The following is a 20,667-nucleotide window of genomic DNA, read 5'->3' on the forward strand; positions in this document are numbered from 1 at the left end:
CGTTAACTGCGATTATAAGTACCCAGGATTTTAATACGAGAAATAAAACTTGAAATATGCCGTTGTTAAAAACCGTTAGAACTTAAAACAAAGAATATGATTACTAAATATATTTTGTTTTAATTTTTTTTTTTTATTAAATTCGAATAAATATTTTAATAATTTATTGGTTGGATAAAAATACAGAAACGTAATGGTCAAAGTTTTAATAATAAAAAGTTATCGATCAAAGAGACATTATATTATATTGTAACATTGAAAGTGGTATAACTTTTATATTGTTTTAAATACATGATGCAGGTATAGTATCATATTATAATATATTATTTTTTAAGTAACAAAAGATTTGTTATCGAATTTTGGATTCTGTTGATATTGTTGTTTATTAATGTAACGATAAATTTAAACTTTTATCATTAGACTATAAAGTTTAATTACTAATCATTAAAAGTAAATCTGAGTAGTGTCTATTGGTAAGTCTAACAAAATACATAAATTATATATATTATACATAAAATAGGTATATGGAGTTATGGTTAAGTGATTATTAATCATAAAAATATTACTTTTTTTTAACAAAAGAAACAAAAAATGTAAAAACTTTAACGTTGATTGTAGTTTGTTTATTCAAAAAATCTCAAAAATAACATTTTCTAAGTATTTTATTTATAAATATGTACATAATAATATACTATCGAAAAATCAATTTACCGGTATCTAAATTTCACATAGGTTAGGTTTACGTACGTCTTATATGATATTATATATCGTTATCTTACCGCCAATGATGATAATATTTTGGAAATAAATACGCTTCGTGGAAAATGTCTAGAAAGACTTGAGACGTTAGCCTTATTTGAGTTAGGATAAAAATATATAATTTTATATTTATTACAATATTGTGGCAGAATCATTATATTATAAATATTTTCTAGGAATTATGTAAATTGTCAAAGCCTCTGCTATTATATAACAAATTTTATCAACATTTCTATGTAATCTCTTAACTATTTTGATATTCAATGATTATGTTTACGCAAATATTTGTTTAGTACGAAATGGGATAACTATTTTGGAAATAGCGATTTTAGATAGTATCACAGCATGATCACAATATTTAAAAAAATTTATTACAACATATAAACAATTTAAAATATGCTATATTTAGTATAATGTGCTATGTAAAAATTAATTTTAACTACAATAATTTTTCCTGCATGAAATTTAATATAAAAAAAATGTGCACCTTATTATCACGTAATGTTTAAGAAACATTAGACATTAATCATAATGCCTAATCAATATTCATATTTTAAGTATAATCTCCTAAATAATTTATTTATTAGACATTATCAAAAAGGAGTAGAAATAAAAATAATGCTGTATAAAACGGAAATGAATTGTTGCTTATAGTTATTATTGACAGTTTTTAATATTATCATCATTGTCTGCTACAGAATATATTACTTAATACTGATGGTTTTCTACTTGATATTCTCGGGACGGATCAGTCAAATGTTAAAGCAACATGAACACAGCCTTTTAACGTTTTAATGGTGATAATTTAGTTGGACGTCAGGTTGGATCATACGAATGAAATGACTAGGTGAATGGAATATTATTTATTAAAAATAAAAATAATATATATAATCCAGTTATTTTATTTTGTACTTCCATCAAAATTCCATTGTCCGCGCGCCATATTCGTCGCCGAACGAATGGTTATGATTATATTCATCGCTTTTATTCGTTCTTATTAAAAGTCCAAATAAACTATGGATTGGTATTGCTAACAATAAAAAAATAATCAAACGAAAGTATTGAGAAAATCAATCTCCGGAAATGGAAGTATAAAAACTAAAAAGATTAATACAAAACCATTATGTAATGTGTCACGCAATAAACGCATATAATATAATATATTTCTCATTATTTTTAAATATAAAAACTTGTGTTATAAATTATTTAAGTCCCTATTTTCCTGAATTTATCAGGTGCACATTATTATTATAGTAGGTATAACAAAGTAATAAATATTAGTATTAACAGTGAAATTGTAATTATTAATTATCATAATAAATGCAAGACCTACACGTTATTACGTTAGTCTTCTAAATTAAATATGAATTCAAAGGTGAATTCAAACTTTTTTTTTCAAACTTTTTAACTTAATTAGTTAGTTCTAGTTAATTCTATATCCTACAATTACTGAACTAGATTAACTGGCCGTTGTAATAACTTAACTTTTTCGGTTAATTTAAAAATAACTAAAATATTAAATCTATATTAAAATAAATAAGATGAATATTTGATCTGTAATACATGAACCTAAATTGGATAATGCATATCCATAATTATATAGTCATAGTATTTACTATTTATCATTTATTAACGGATTTTAATGTTTAATAGTACGCATACCACGTTTTGTAAGTTATATTTTTAAAATTGTCAACATTTAAAATACTATGTAATATGGATTAAAATAATATGTCTATAAAAGAGTACAACATTTTCTATTCAAATTATTAAAATGTGAAGTAGAAAAAAAATTACCAATATATTTAACAAAACCCAAAGTTGTATGAAATTACAAAGAAACAGCTCTTTGGACTACTATATTATACTATTATAGGCATTAAATTATACAAAATAATTATTATCATGAATATCACAAAACGATTAAATTCAATTTCACATAGTTACACATGTTATGATGCTGATTGTATCAGGGCCTGACGTGTAGTTTTTGTGTTTAATTAATTAATAACGAATCATGATGGACCCTCTGCATTGTATAGGTATACCGACCTATTAACAGGATATAGTACCAATAGGCATATAATATGCATTAGACAGTTGTACATTACGTGTTATAATGTGTACAGCCGTTTTGGGAAAACCATTAGTCGAGCATAACGGCTTTATTCGTAGAGAAAATATTGACCCTGTAAAGTGAGAAAAAGCATAATATTATACATAATAAAATATTAAAATGATTAAAAATATTGCTGTGCAATGATATACATCATACTTTCACGCAGCACCACTATTCAGAGTACAGTGTTTAATCTAAATCGAACCCATGACGGTGTCACAGTTTTATTGTGTCAAAAATCAACGATATAAAACAGTTCATACGAACATTTTAAATTTATATAATAATATAATACCGTAAACATTAAAATTCGTATACATATATGATATATACATAGACATTATTGATTTATTTATAATTAAACATTTGCACGACAAAACCGACGTTATATTTACTTGCGCTATTATTTCATTATATAGTTGTTTTTGTAATTTTGTTATTCACGTATTATATATGGATTTTACGTCACTGTTTTTGTTCGGTTATTTTTTTATGGAACTCAAATATAATATAATTTACCATACAAAACACACATAATATAAATACGAAATTTGTGTTTAATCAGTACATTTATTTTAATATAATAATAAATAGCAAACAAGTATTATTTTTATTCGTATTGTTTATAATAATATAATATTCATTGTATTTATGTTTATTCAATGTTTATATATTATATTATATATATTTATATATTATTACACTTATTTGCTACACTATGTACATTTTAAAACATTCAACAAACATAATGTACCAAGGCAATAACATTGATGATAATATTGTTAATATTATACAATTAATATGACATCGAAAATATATTGTTCAAAACCGATTTAAATATTCACTTCGCATTTTGTATAATATACAATAGTCGAACGTGTACGTTTTTGTTTTGTTGGCAATTAAAATACGCGTAAAATCGTTTTAAACTTTTAAATGACTTGTTTAGTGCTTATAACATAATAATGGTGTTATTTTTACGTTTACGTTTTGTTTTGTTTTTTCATTTGTTTATTCGTTACGTTTTCCTGTATTGAAATGCGTTTGTCGAAAATAAACGTGACTACATATAATACATATTATATAATATTCGGACGGATATAAACCGGCGAAAAAAGCGAACGAATTTAAATAAATCAAAAACGGCAATAGAAATATCCAAACTCTCACCCCCTCTTTCATGACGGCCCGCGGACGAGGCAGAGTTGAAAACGAACAACCGCGACGTGGAAATGAAGTTTGAATAACCAAGTACTGCACAATAGAGGTATACGGGTTTTAGCAAAGGGCTATCTCGTAATATTAAATTTTAGATTTAAATTTTAAACCCAGCATCTCGTACTTTGAACACGTAGCATATTTTATCGTAAAACTTATTATTTTTTTTTGTTAAACTAAACAAAGAATGTTTTTCAGAGGTAATAACTACTGTGTGGTCGAAATAATTGTTTAAAACAATTTTGACAAAAATGACTTTTGATAAACCGGAAGAACATCATTATAATATATGCGTTTAATTTCACTCGGTGGAAGTTTAATTTAATCATTTTAGATTGTATTACTTATATGAAATTACTTGGATTTTATTATTTTCTTCGTTGATATTATCCTCTTGTTGAAAAACTTTTATCCTATTGTAGTATTGTGTGGAGTTTGTAAAGGGACATATTTTTAAAACCTTTTCCATTGAAAATGTATCCATATACATTATATACACAAACTTCAGGTATAAGAGTATATAAAAAAAAACTTCATAAATACATAATGTTTAGTTTTTCAAGTATGTGCGATAAAATGTTTTAGAAGAAGTTAAAAAAGTATAAATTTATAGAAACTCCATTTTGTATAATTACTATAAACAAAAATGTTTGAACGTTTAATGCTTTTTCAATATTTTTATACGTAAAGTTTTCGTTCATTTATGGATAAAAAATAATAATCTATGTTGTCAAAAATTATAACAAAGACTTCACTGTATTCTATTGCACATTAAAAAATAACTCAAATAATTATTTTTTATAAATTATAATTTATCAAATTAGCGACAGTTAAAATAATTAAGTTTTTTTGTTATTAATTTAATATATTTATTATGATGTGTAATATAAAAACTTAAACGGCATCGCTGTTAATCTGTTATATCATTACATTTAAGAAAATTTCGATATAATACAATAATTAATGTCTTAGTTTTATTATTATTGTGATATTATATATTACGTATAATTTGTAGATTTAGTATTAATTAGAGTATTAAGACATTTTTTTTTTTTATAATCTTATAGAAGACTAATTTATTATGTGTGTGTAATCAAATTTTATTTATTAAGTTTATAAATTACATTACATTTTTTTAAATAATGTTTTAATTTCGTAATTTACATACATTTTGTGTAGCATAAAACTTGAACCTCATACAAAATCTTTTCTTTTAATATTGATGCATGGTCCGTAAATTTCAAACTTTAGATAATACAAATATACTGATAAAATAGTTTTAAGCAAGAATTTATCAAATGTAGGTACATTATTTTACGATGTGAAATAAAAAATTGTATAATTAACTCTATAATTCCATACGTTACGTTATGAATTCAAAATTATATACTTATCTATAAATAAAACAATTAAAACTGACTTTCATTACAATTTTCATCACGGTAAAAAATATTATTTTAACATATTATACTTTATTAAATTAAAATCATAATATAAATAAACACTTGTTCTCGTTCTTCAATATACAATTTAATATATTATTTTTAATTCGATTCAACCCATTTTATCATTTTTTTTTTTTTTTTTTTTAATGACAAGTATAAAAGTTATGTTATTATTATCTTTAAGTAAACCGTATTATACTCAGTAATAAAACATTTTTACCTATTATTATAACACAAAGATTATTTTCTAACATTATAGTTATATAATATGTGTTTCCAAGCTGTATTGTCTCATTGGTGATTACTAGGACTTCCTGTTGTTTCAAGTTCCTTGATAGAAACCACGTTTTAACATAAAATAATTTTAATTTTAAAACAGTTTTGTTTTAAACTATTTCCGCCTTAATGCGAAACGAATTGACATCAAAAACTCCGAATATAATCAATATTTTACGGAGAAATGAATATTATTTTGACAAAAAAAAATATTAATAATAATAAAAATAAAAATAAACTTTCACAGGCTTTTAATCGCCGTCGAGGAATAATCTTAATGTTCAGCGGTATCATCTATAATCCTTGTCGTAAAAACAGAATGAATTATTTAAAAAATATTTTTTTTTCGCCGTCTAAAAATAATAACACTATATCCAAACTTAAAGCTTCTTCTCCCGCTCAGCGATACAATAAAGACGTGGCTTTAAACTGCTCGAACGGTGGAGGGAAAACGATGTAAAATGATAATAAATATATTTTTAGTTATCAACTATAATATATATCGAAATGATTTATGATATCATATTACGGTCGGTTTTTTTCGTTTTATTTTGAATACGGCATCCCAACTTGTTCAGCCGGAAAGACAATATAGTTTTTTTTCGACCAAAGTTTTCTAGAAATATTTCCTTCCGCTTTTTTTACGCTACGTCATAGTTGAATAATCGTATAGGAAATGACTTGTCTTATCACTTATCGTTGGTGGCTACTAATTGACTTATAATTACATCAAGAACGCTGGAGATTGCTCGGGACCAATACATGACTTAACAATATCGGGTGCATGTAATCACTGTGAAATGATTGTGATGAATCATTTAAGGTAAAGTCAATGGTAAACGCATGTTAAAGCCACATATGAATTCCAATGAGTATAATTTGAATATATTGTGTTTATTGACACGTGTAGTACACGTCGTGTACTAATGATATGTTAATTGTTAATAACATCGATGGTAAATTAATTATATTTTATAATTTTCAACAACTATAATTATTAATTTGTAATTTTTCTATATGTTTATTATGTATTTCTGCAAACAAAATTCATGCTTTATTTGTAAATTATTCAGCAAATGTCAAACTATTTTGTTTACCGTAAATAAATTATGCAGTTTTTAATCCAAGAAGTCTTAAAAAACTACTATTACAAGCGTTTTGAGAATATTCGCAGGGTATCACGGTCAACTTTAACAACGGCAGTTGTCTTTGAAAGTCTCGACAACGATGACATTCAGTCTAGATTTTATTCATCTCATGATAATATCGTAATAATAAATTACTAACAGAAATCGAGTACAGATGAAATCACAGGTCTCGGATAAAAACATTTGGTAATATTGGAACCGGAAATATGAACTATATTAGAAACCGAAATTCTAAGTGTGTATAAAGGCATTTTCCACGTTGATGGTTTTGAACATTCCAATTCTATTTTATTTATTTTTTTTAACGAGAACATGTCTTTTACAGACTAAGTGTGTCCATCTGAAATAATGTAATATTCGTGAGACGCTTATTTTTGTTAAGCCGTGTATACATCAATATTTCCAAGAATAAAAATGCAATGCCTATCGATACGAAGTATATAGTTACATACCAAATCTTACTAAGCCTAAGTATGATACGAGCCGGAACATCGCACATGACGTAACTTCTTGGATGTTCAACATTATCAATACACTAATGTTTTTTTTAATATCACGATCATTTTATCGGGAATGGTTTAAAGTCAGTATACACCAATCGAAACAAATTTTGATTATTTCGAATCTTAAGGTTTCCAGTCGTCGAACTAACATGCTATTTTGATAACCACGTATATAATATTATTAGGTACATCTTTCGGAAACATCGTCTATGTTTTTTTTGTTACAAGACAATTTTTTTGTTTCCAGCCGTTTTGTATAGCAATTCTACACTCCACACACACACACACACTCACTCACTCACACAATCTCACTCACACAATCTCACTCTCACACAGGCTTATATATAGACGATAATCAGTGTGTGTGCCAACAACCCGTGCGAGACGGATTACTTTGCTCATTTACGGTTGACACGGCGGCGGCGGTGGTGACGACGATGACAGCAGCAGCCGCCGCGTCGCTGCCAAACTGCGGAGGGTAATCGACGGAAATAGTGTCTCCGCCGCCACCGCAAAACGCATTAGAGAGTTAAGGGGGAAAATAAATAATAATAATATGCATGTATGTTCATACGCCCCAACCATCTATCCGTGTAACACACATGCGCGATATAACGTCATTTTTCACCGGGGCGACACGGCGGGTACCGTTTTATCCTACTCTCCTCTCCCCCGTCGACCCGGGGCCAGACCTAGTATTTGGTGACTCGTTCGGAAAACACAAAAAAAAAAATGAAACGATAGTATGTAATATTTATATAATATATTATTATATCATTTATAATACGGAGGTACATACGCGCTCGACTTTCTTTCTTTCGCCGTTCGTTTTTTTCCATTTTCGGTTTTTTTTTTTTATTATATAGCAATATCGCATTATACTTTTCACATTTTATTATTATTATTATTATACACTCGCGTATATATATATATATATATATCATTATAATACAAGTCATATTTCCCTACCCGCAGAGAAACCCGTGTCAAACGACGCGGGCTTGATGTCTTTTCACCCCAAACCATTCCTACTCATGGGTCGCGCCCGCTGCCACCACGTTACATATTATTATATGTACATAATATACAATGTCCAAAAACGATATTATTAGTCAGGCGAATTATTGCAGGACGGCGAGCACGCACAGTGTGCTTGTGTGTGTGTTTGTAATATCATATTATTATGTGTCAACTTGCGTTTAGTCGATATTTTCCCGGTGTGTGACACATTCCTTTGAGTCGTCTGTATTTGTTTTTAATAGCTTATACACTACACCGTGAATGTATACATACGAAATATGGAATCATGTTTTTTTTCCTGATGAAACTCATCTCAATCATCCACAAATCTGTTAATTTAACGTATTATACCTATGAACACACATTTGAACAATAAAAACGATATATTATAATAATATAATTGGGTTAAGCTAATATTTACTTTATTACAACTGGTTGTTCTAGATTTTAATAAAATATTATTGTCAGCGTAAGCGTGACTCTAAGAAGTTAAATGTAGGAAATTTAGAAAAATTTTTATTAAAATTTTATTAACGTTTCTGTATGGTTATCTGTGTATTTTTGCGTGATAAAGAAATTATAAAAAAATACTAATTGTAAAAATACGCTTACTCTTGTTATTATTATTAATAAAATATCTGTCCAAAATTATTTTTGAGCAAAAACATAATATATTACAAAATTATTGTAAATAACAATCACTAACCTATCTAGAGTTTGATATAATATCTATAATATCTATTTTCAATTTTAAGTTTTTGGCAAATAAGAGTATACATCTCTTGGGAATTTTTTATCTTCCAATTCATTTCCTAGAACTTTGTGATGCAAATAATACTAAAATATTAATGATACACTTTTTTTGAAAAAGAAGAATGTTTGATATCATGAGGTAAATAAAGTATATTAAACTAATTAAAAGTTATGAATTTTGATATAAATAAAATAGTTGTAGAATATGTTTTTTTCGACATTTAAGTAATTTTACTTGGGTATTTTGTGATTAATTGCAGTGCATTTATGTTCAGTGTTCACGTTTCTAATTTATTTATTTTTTAGAATATTAATCATACAAATATTATGAGGACTTATATATTTTGTTTTCGATAAATCACTGCTGCTTGGCACAATATTGTTATGTTTGTATGGGATGACATGTCTATTATAATACATAATATTATATGTTTTAGAGCAGGCACAAATTATAATTAAATCTAATATTGTTATGTGTGGTCGGATGATATATTAAGTGAATCGTCGTCGTTTCGCGGTTTAGTCCTATTGTTCTTCTAGTGTTACTGAATTATTATGTCTTGCCACGACTAATGGATTATAAATATAACTGTAGGTAATCATGACCGTTATAAACAATATTATAATAATACGATACATAATATTATAATGAGCAGCATGGTCAATTTTTCGTTGTTCCTTTTGAGGTTCATAAATACGGATATCTGTTTATTTTATAATATGGGAAAAAAGTGCACGGCAAAGTAAACGTATAACAATAATTGGTTTTTTGCGTGTTTATCTTTTTTACACGAAAACAAGAAGAAAAAAACCTAATATACATATGTTGACTTTTCAAACTCCCCGTCCGAAACCTTATTCCACGTGGTATTTGTACAAGCGCACACGCATTTTCGTATTTTCCATCGTTCGTTATGATAATCCCACCGGCTTAGACCCATTATTAAAGGTACCCTACCAATAATATAATGCGTTTGTATCTAATTGACACGAAAATCTTCTTGATATAATAGGAACGTTATTTTTGATAGTGATCCAATATGTGATCTACAAAATACATTAAAATGATCTACCAACTTTATGTATTTTATTTTCGAACTTACCATGGATTGTATAATGTACAAACCGTTTTTATATTATATATAAAATATATTTTTTTTGGCCATAATCTTATATTATAGTTTTTCCGTTGGTATGAGTAGGATGCCACCACTTTTTCTCGAAGTTGACTAGATAATAAGTATTTTTGGTCACGTTTTTACTATTATTATTCACTAAAATTGTTCAATAATCTATATATTTACTTATGATACCGGATCAATGAAATATTTTTTTAATCATTTACAATTTTACGTATGTAAATTCATGATTCTTTAAAATGTTGTATGCTTACGATTTGGCATTATAAATGCTGATATCTATCTAAACCTCTGCTTTAAAAATAAGGAGTATCTAGTCCTATAAAGTTTCTTCCTCATGTTTATCGATGATAAAAAATTGCCCATGATCTTTGTACACATTTTTCCTTCATAATTCTTCATTATTAGCTATTGTTAATTATCTTCATCGTTATATGAAATTAAATCTAAAATTGTCAGACATCAGGTGGAATCAAAGTATGTTACTCACGTTGCGCAAATAATAATATAATACATGGAAGTTATGTTAAACCAAAACGATCGTAAATCGTATATTTTTTCACTAACTTATCATCACAATTATTATTAATATTATTATTATTTTTTGATTTTGTCATTTATGCGAATTTTTCTCTTATACAATAATAAAATATATCTGTATAAAAAATAAAAATGCATTGAAAACATATGCTAATAATATTATATAGTCTGTTCGATCGCCGAGATCGCAGACAACTATTATTTACTGCGCACATAAAGTCGTTTTAAGTCAAAACCAAACACTCTGAATGAATCCATTCCGTGTCATTAATCATGTACGTAATATATTACTCCACAGCCGTCTACGCTGTATACTATATATTCTATATTATACGTACATAAATTTGCACTTGATGAATAATCGTTATTTCAATATATTATTATATGTAATGTGTACAGGGTGATTCGCTCAAAAACTATTTGTTTGAATTTCAATTTAGATAGATCGTCACATTTAAAAAAAAAGTGATAAGTTAGCAAAGTGACAGGTCACTTTCATATAAATGGAGAAAAACTCAAAACACCAAATACTAATTTCATCGAGTAAGTACACTTGACAATTAAAAAAAAAGAATTCTAAAAAATTTGTTAATGGAGAGAAAAATAGGGTTAAACAAGCACAGAGAATCACTCTGTACGTGAATTTGAATTTTATAAAATGTGCCACTAAACAGCGCAATTGATAATATTAAATTGTACCAAAATTAAACGTATATACAATATAATATATGACGTGATTACGATGGCCAATGACAATGTACATATTATTTTATCTAAATATGTACCGTACGACTAACGATACTTGAAACCACATCGTGTCGGAACCCTATACTGGAATCTGTTTAGTAAGTGTGTGTGTGTGTACGTTTAGACTATTACTAAAGCATGTTTATTCAACTGATTGCTTTATCGAAAATGTTCGAATGTATGATTATTAATTATTTAAATACTAAGTTTCGATAAAAGCTAAAAATAAATAATAAACAATATATGCCAATTCAATCGTGGTTATAATAAACATTGATTTTCTGATATTTAAACGTATATCTTTGATCTCCGCACTTATAACACTTATTTATTTTCACGGTATTAAGCTTTAAACAGTAAATGCACTCGCTATTCCATAAAGAATTAAAATATGGTTTTTTTTTGTTTAAATAATTTTAATTTATTACAAAACAATATATAATTCTCATTATAATTGATTAAGTTGTTTACATTTTTCAATAATCACAGAAATTTTTAATTGTATATTTCTAAACAGAATATTTTTATGAGAATTTCAATATCAAAAATGAGTGAAAACGTGTGATAACGTATAAGTGGTGTGAGGTAGGTCGTTTCGATGTTCTGTGGAATAGTATAAGAAGAATAAGTCGCACAATGGGGACTCTTAGTCTTAGGTCCATTTTTTCAGGTCAGTTTTTAAATCGCGGATTAGTAGCCTATGAAGATAAATGCAGCGATGAATAGCGTTTTCGGAGAAGAACCACAAAATGTCAAACATAATACAAAGCTTTCACCAACAGAACATGGACATGGATAACGAGCTATTACATGAAGAACAAATAGTTGACAGATACATTGCTATGTTTCTTTATAGTTTTGGTAAGTTTGGCTATCTGAATTGTTTTTTACTAAATCATCGTCAATGCTCATCCAGATGATACCCGCAGCTTTTAAATACAGACCAGCACTTACCAAAACATGGTCAGAACACAGTTTCATCGGTGTACTGTCGGTCATTCGATTGGGCATAAGACATTTTTATGAGCGTAAAATTCTCTCTATTATTGTGGATGTCAGTACCTCTTCATGAAAGACCGAGTTATGAGTTGTGTATTCGATTAAAATAATGGTCGTAATATCGTATACTAATATGATTAATTATATTATTAACGAAATGTTATGAATATATAATTATTTTTAAACATTATATATGAACTTTTCACGCATATTTGATTATTTACAGTGAGTTAACACACACTAACTTACAATATAAGCATCGAGAAACAAAAACTGCAGAATGAATGTGGTTGTAAAATATTAAATTGTCTGTTTTTTAAAATTGTTTATATACGAACAGGTATTTTATATTAATTGTGGTGGTATGTAAACTAACAACTTTATATCAAAATAAATAATAATAATTCTAAAATTTATTCCCACAGATATTTGTAATATTACAATATATATTATCTTTAAATATATTCGAATAACATTTAAGGTATATTTGGCTCGATCGTTTTTCGTGTTACAAATCGTTTTACATTTATTCAATAACAGACGTGTAATATGGTATATAGTATTAGGTATTATAATAGAACACATGTAATCAGGAATTCTGAGTCCACTTTTACGGAGAGATGAAAAAAAGTTTTACCCGTAGTAAAGTTCCGCTTATAGGTCCATCGATTACCTTGTACGCTTCCAGGGAAACGTTACGCAGGTCCTGACCAAATGCAATTTGTCACTCGCACAAAAAAACTTTTGGTCGCACAATTTTTGTAACCTTTTTTGTACAAAGACTAAATCTTTTTCAAATTATAATAGAATGTAATTTGGCGAGATTATAATTAGGTAATAATTATAATGTATAAATATATTAAGTTTAATGTTTAACTGTAGAAAATATTTGTTAGTATTGAAGAATATTGTATACATTTTTCTATAGAGAAAAAATATAATTTTTTTATATTTCAATTCATAAAAAAAAAATAATATCAATAATTAAAAGATTAAAAATCATATTTTTTTGGGCTTTTAGCTGTTGTTTTTATTTCATTACATTGTATTCAATAATATAACTTGAAAAATCATATTATTCTGTTCACAAAAAAGGTTTACCAAAATATAAACATGATAAATATTATTGTCTACGGAACAAATTGTTAGTCTAAAATAGTATAATTTCCTTTCAAATCTACGTAATAATCATTGGACTTAACATAGAGGGCCTTTAGAGGTTAAATAGATTTTATTTCTATGTAGAAGTAGATTCAGAATCCTCAAATATATATTAGTATCCAATTGAGTAGTTGTTTTGTGTAACGTGTAAGTGTATATACTTCCTAATCGTAATATATATATTATTATGAGTGATCGCATCGTCTTACTTACAAACTTCTGGTTTACGTGGAACACGTTTTGAACAAAACTTCAATATAGTTCACACACCATTAATCAGAACAATAATTAATAATTTCAGTTATATTTGTGCAACATGTATTTTTCACGATTGCGAATTTTCTTCTTAAAATAACAATTTTAATCTATATTATTTGAGCTTTAAAACTATATACGTGTAATTACATACCCGGTAATTTAGGTGCATACATATTTTAATCTCTGTGAACAATTTATTTTAAACCAGGTTATTGTATAGTTTATGTATGTTTTCAGTCGTGGTTTTTGGGGCAGTAAAAGTGCTATGGTTTTAAAGTTTGAATTTGTTTTTAGAATAAAATTGAATATAATGAGTGTTATAGAAGGTCAAAATGGAATAATGTTCTGCACTTTTAGTAATCAGAAAATACAAGAAAAAAATTAAAGAAAAACAGGAATGTTTACGCAAAACCAGCATTCAAAAAAATGATTCAAAAACAAATAACCGTACTTGAATATTTACCAAATGTTTATATTATCATTTTCTATACATAAAACAATTTTAAAAATATTTTGAATGTTTTTAAGTTATTTATAAACATCTAAAATTTTTAATTTGTATTGCCATGGTTTGAAATTTCACCCAATATCCTGAGCAGTAATTATTACTATAATAATTGTACAATTCAAAAAATATTTGAAGTTAAAATTTGAATAAATTACATGAATAATGTTCATTATTTTGTTTTAATTTAAAGACATTATTTTTAGACCTAAAACTACCAATACGTATATTATGATTTGTTTTTTACTCAAAATAATTATGAAAATATGTAGATATTTAATTTTTAGAAGTTACCTATTTATAACCTAATTCATAACCTATTCATACTGTCTTAACGTGAAGTAGTATTGAGTCAAAAAAATAACAATAATATAATATAAATATTATGAAATTTACTAAGTATACTATAAGTATAGTTTAACTGTTCAGAATAATTGTTCATTTTATTTTATTTCATAGACCTGTATCACTGAATTCAAATTTAACACATTTATTACAATGAATCCAACTTGATATCTACTGTACAGCAGTGGTGCGTAGGGTCCCAGCTCACCTTTTTTTAATTTAAGTTTTATCAATAATTATACCAAGTCATTAATTAATTATTGTATGTATTTGTAAGCACAAAAATTGGTAATTTGTATATATTTCGGAAAATTAGTTCAATACTTGGGGAGTTTTTAATTTTCAAGTTATTATTTGTGCTGAGATTTCGTGCAAAATGTGTAGAATTATTTATATTTTGTAAGCATAAATTTAATACTAATAATTCACCTTTCTCTTATTTACATAAAAAAAAATGCTTCATAGAGCTTTTTAAACTTAATCGAACAACATATTATATGGCTTAAAAAATGTTCTAGAATACAGTTGCGATGGCATCGTGAACTTTGCAGTGTAAAAGTTCAAATTAGCCCACTGGCGAAAATAAAGTTTAGACAATTTTTATAGTTGTTCAACAATGCCAAACAATGTACCAACAAATTTATTGGATGAGTAGGACTAATGTCTACTAATGTTACGCTGTCAAATTCACAACGGGTTTTCGGCGAATATGCATTTTGCATACATATTTAATAGATGAAGTATGTACGTATTCATTTTCTATTTAATATAGCTAAAATTACCTTATTCTTTTGGTATAATAAAAAATTTTACCTAATTTTAAATTAGTTAAATATGTAGGCAAACAAAATTGGTTAAAAAAAAAATACATTGAATTAATTGAATGTTAAATTAATATGGAATGGATTACCTTACAAATTTTAAATTTGCACTTGCAAATATTTAAAAATTGTCGTGGTCAAGTTTTAAAAGTTCTTTGACGAGTAAATTATTTTTTAAGGGAAATATTTATAATTATAACTATTGAAAAATATTAATGTTGTCAATTCATTTATTTCTAAAAATATATTTCACACAGTGATGAATAGCATATTAAGTAACATTACGTTAAATAATTTATCGTTGATGTATACGTTAAGTTTTTATTGGTAATCTGCGCAATAATGACGTTTTTTTTATTCTATATTTACTAGTCAGTTATATAAACGTACACATATTAATTAATCAAAATCTTCATTTAGTACCATCAATAATTTAATAAACTGTATGGTACTGTTTATAATCTATGTAGTAATCTGTAAATAATCATCGTATTTTTTAGAGAGACATGGGAGGGGATGTTTACCCGGCCATTCTTCAAAACTTTTATGGTGACAGAATCCATCTTCGATGGTCCGACCACGCCGTTTTTCTTCTATGGTCGAATAATCGTTTCTTCCATTATCTCTTCGCTACATACAGTATAATATTAATTATAAAATATGTATTGAATGTTCGTTTTTTCCACGCACTCACGCCAAACCTGCGCCGATACTAAGTTATGCGAACACTGTCTCGGGTTTTGTTTTCTCTCCCGTCGCACAGGAAATTGCCCGGGAATCCTGCGATATAATCTCCTTCGATTTATATTTGCACTTCCCACACTTCACACTTTTCACACGATTTCACACATCGGCGGACTGAAGCGCGTAGCATTAAGCGGTAGGTCGTGGCCGAGACGTCCGCGTCGGTCCGTATAGGCGCTATCACGACCAGATATAGTTTCATACGTCGTCGGCAACTACGGATTTTCTCTGTCTGTAAAAAAAAAGTAAGAGTAATATATTATATATAATAAATACGAAAAAAAATCCACTTCACAGTGATTTATGGTCTCTCTCTCTCACACACACACACACACACACACATATATATATATTATCAGCGTGGAAACTTTTTTCCTCCTCCCACTAGCCTTTCGCAATATTTATATGTATATAAACATTCTGTATAATTTATTCAGATGGTCAAGAAGTTTTATTTATGTGAAAATTCCGGTCGGAACTCGGCGGAAAGACGAGTATTTCCAAACTTGTGTCCAGGTCGCGTCCACGTGATTATATAGAAAGGGTATTTTTACTATATTTCTATAATATATATATATATATTCCCCATCCGTTCCACACACTTTTGAAAACAAGTTGAATCATTAATTTATGGAGACAAATGCTCTTCTAAACCTCCCTCACCGCCATCATTGCAACAGTAGCTATACTGCAGTTCCGAACAATAATACTAGCTCTTTGTCGTTTGTTGCCGCGCCACTGGCTTTGTTTCGAATCGTAGTCAATACTTTCCAACTCACGAACGTCCATTCGGAATTAAGAGATGAAAATATATACCCTACCGGCCGATTATAATTTATCGATTTTCGGTTGATATTTATTATTATTATTGTTCATTTTCGTTTTGTTTTTTATATAATATATAGGTATACTATACATATACAACCAACGGCAGTTGTGACCTATAATAACACTCTTTTTCCTCCCTTTCACGTTCCGGTCGAACACACTTTTCGCAACCGAATGTCGCTAAAACGTTGAAAGCGATATTTTTTTAAGTCTCATGGAATGGCAGTCTTCACGTAAAGTTCATGGCATTTGAACATTTATTTCGGTACACACTACGCTTTGCATTAAGTTAAAGTCGCCTACCATAATATAAGCTCGGCGAAACTTCTATAAATGAACACCACTAAAAAGTAGAGATATTCTTAATGTTAGACACTTTTAAATTGCATAAGAATACACATGCAGTACGTCATGTAAATATTATCACCTTTTAAGAGGACGTTATACCCGCATATGTTGTCTCTGTCTTACTAATGTAGATCATAAGTTATGATTCATAACAAATTTTCGTTCAGCAAAACAAATTTTGTGATGTTAGCTTTAATATTAAAGTAAATTTACCTATTATTAAATTTAAAGGTAAGAATATTATCTAAAGAATCTCATAGGCATTTATTGATATTTATTAATTTTTAAGTGAGTTATGGTTATGTAAAATATTAAAACTTTAAATTGCTCGTAACTCGCTTAAAAATTAAAATAACAATAAAAGCAAATGAGATGCTCTAGATAACATTATTACCTTTAAGTTTGATAATAGGTAAATTGGCTTTAATATTAAAGCTAACATCACAAAATGTGTTTTGCTGAACAAAAATTTGTTATGATCTACATTAGTAAGACAGAGACAACACATGTGGGTATACCGTTTTCTTAATAACGGAAACTATTTGTAGTGGCTGGTCCTAATTGTATAACTAAATTTTCATCAATGGAAACATTATTGAAAGTTGATAAATATAAATTTATTTATATTTTATGTTTGTATGCCATTTATGAAAGGCGTGTATTATAATTAAATAAATAATAAAAATAAACTTATCTTAGTATTATATAGTATTGTCATATTTTATCAACGAAAATAACTAAATGTGAAATGTTTAAAATAAAAGACGTATTATATTAAATACTATAATAGGTACAACAGTGAGCGTAAATATATGTATGTAAAATGTATTATAACAAAATAGAATAATTAAACATTCAACAATATAGATTTAGATATAGTTGACAAAAGCGATATGATAATAGTTTTATCAGTATTGTCATAGATGTTTGTTGAAGAAAGAGAAAGTAACGATAGGTTTTCAAGAAAATGAAATTAAAGAAACAGAAAAAGAAGAGTCGAAGCAAATTTCAATTTATAAAAATATTTATTGGCAAACACTATATAATCTAAAAAATCATTTGAAAAATAACAATAACTATACTTAAAATTGAAGTTCTCGTATTTTAGAATTTACATATATTACCAAAATTTTGATAATATTTATATAAGGAGCAAAATAAGCTAAAAAAGTGTCTAACAAACAAATAATCAACGTATAAGATTTTTAATTTTTAATTTTTTTCCTATTTCCCTAATTTTAAAGATGATTTACAATTTAATTTAACTTCGATTCACTATAATATAAAATTGCATAGGCACTCGAACTAATCGTATGTTAAAAAGTAATTCGATTATTTACGTTCTTAAAAACATAAAGTACAATTGAAAACTAGTGGAAAAACGAGAAAATTTATCCAATATTAGTTTTTAATAGAATTTATTTCATTTTTTTATTTTTTGTAAAAAAAATATAACAGTAGAGACTTTAAGAGATATTTATTTTAATATTTTCTAAACATGAACTAATTTTAAAAATATTTAATTTTTTTTGTTTTTAACTATTTATAGGTATTGGACATTTCAGAATTTTTTTTCGATTTATGATTATACAATTTTTATGATTTTAATGGAATTTAATCCGGACTTTTATTATAACATATACCCCCCCCCCATCGAAAATTCCTTGGCATGTCTCTAGTTTTGAATTTAATGTTCATAAGTATATTTTTTACATAGATATGTAATAAAAATTAATATTTAAAAGTTTTAATTTTAATTGCATTATTAAAAAAAAAAAACACTTTATTAATATAATTTCTGTGCTCTGTTTTTATCATGCAAATAATAATATTTTATTACATTTTATTTTCATAAAGAAGTCACATTATGTAGTCATTGATTAGTATACCTACTTAATCATTGATGTAGATACTTGATTTTTTACCATTCGTTTTATCAAATTTTAAACGAGTAACGATTTTCATATAACTTTTTGACTAAAATAGGTATTGAAATTCGCCCAATGAAGCAGAAAATATTACAATTATTTCAAAGATATAAACGTACTCTATTTCTTAAAATATAGTAATTATCAATTTTATTTCAAAATCAAATCAATAAGTAATAAATTCTTTCTTATTACCTAATAATAATTATGTAACGAAAATAACTGAATAATTTGTACTATTATGATATTGCATAATTATATTGTTTGCTTTTAAATTGCTGTACGTTTTTATCTACAGTTAGTTAGTTAGTTAGTTAAATAAAACATATTTAATTGGCTAAAAAGTTACACTTGCATTATCCTCTGTGTATGTACTTTCAATATTTACATTTCCTATATTATGTGCATATAAGTATGCGGTGGTGCATAATAAATAATAATTACATTATTGGTTTAGTATCAATAAATATTTAAACGCTTGTGTTTAAACATTTCTAAAGCCCGATCATTATTACGTATTTTGGTACAGTCTACAGACTAATCAATTTGACGAACGTCAATCATGAAGGGGGAAATGTTATGTATTATTATTAAGCTTATTGAAATCGGTCTCAATAAATTTGACAGTCCAATCGTGTCTGCACGTCTTATTTTATTGACGGCATTTGGTGTATCACTGTTTTTATTTCTCAGAAATCTTAATCCGATTTATTTCACCAAACATTTTGAGAGTCTTGCAGTCTTATATTTTATTGGACCTACATGTGAAAATGATTTTAGACTAGTCAATTGTAAAACTGAATTTGATTTAAAGTTTTTTTTATACATAAAAAGATATTTATACATATTTTTTTTTGTATATTAAGTACATTAATAATTATTGATGTGGAAATATAGTGTGTTTACAATATTTAATGGTGTAGTAAATATAAAAAATTAAAAACTATATTGAGTAATAAAATGTACACATCAATATTGTAACATTAGCTTATAATAATTTTTGCACGATGCGATTTCATCAATCTCAATAATGTATTTAAAATAGATTCAGTTTCATTTCATT

At 26.8% G+C, this 20,667-nt stretch overlaps 1 protein-coding gene across 4 annotated transcripts in view; it reads left to right on the forward strand.

Moving 5' to 3' along the window:
* Positions 1 to 20,667, forward strand: part of LOC113547854 — a 148,772-nt gene that overhangs the window by 69,453 nt on the left and 58,652 nt on the right. Inside the window, exon 1 of one of the 4 annotated variants that reach the window (XM_026948394.1) lies at positions 15,659 to 15,675. The exons of the other annotated variants lie outside the window; for them this stretch is intronic. The gene's annotated coding sequence lies outside the window, so the exon portion shown is untranslated. Of the gene's footprint in view, positions 1 to 15,658; positions 15,676 to 20,667 lie in introns of those variants that run through there. 4 annotated transcript variants of the gene reach the window in all.

Source organism: Rhopalosiphum maidis, chromosome 4 (genome assembly GCF_003676215.2).
Source record: "Rhopalosiphum maidis isolate BTI-1 chromosome 4, ASM367621v3, whole genome shotgun sequence".
Lineage (NCBI taxonomy): Eukaryota > Metazoa > Arthropoda > Insecta > Hemiptera > Aphididae > Rhopalosiphum > Rhopalosiphum maidis.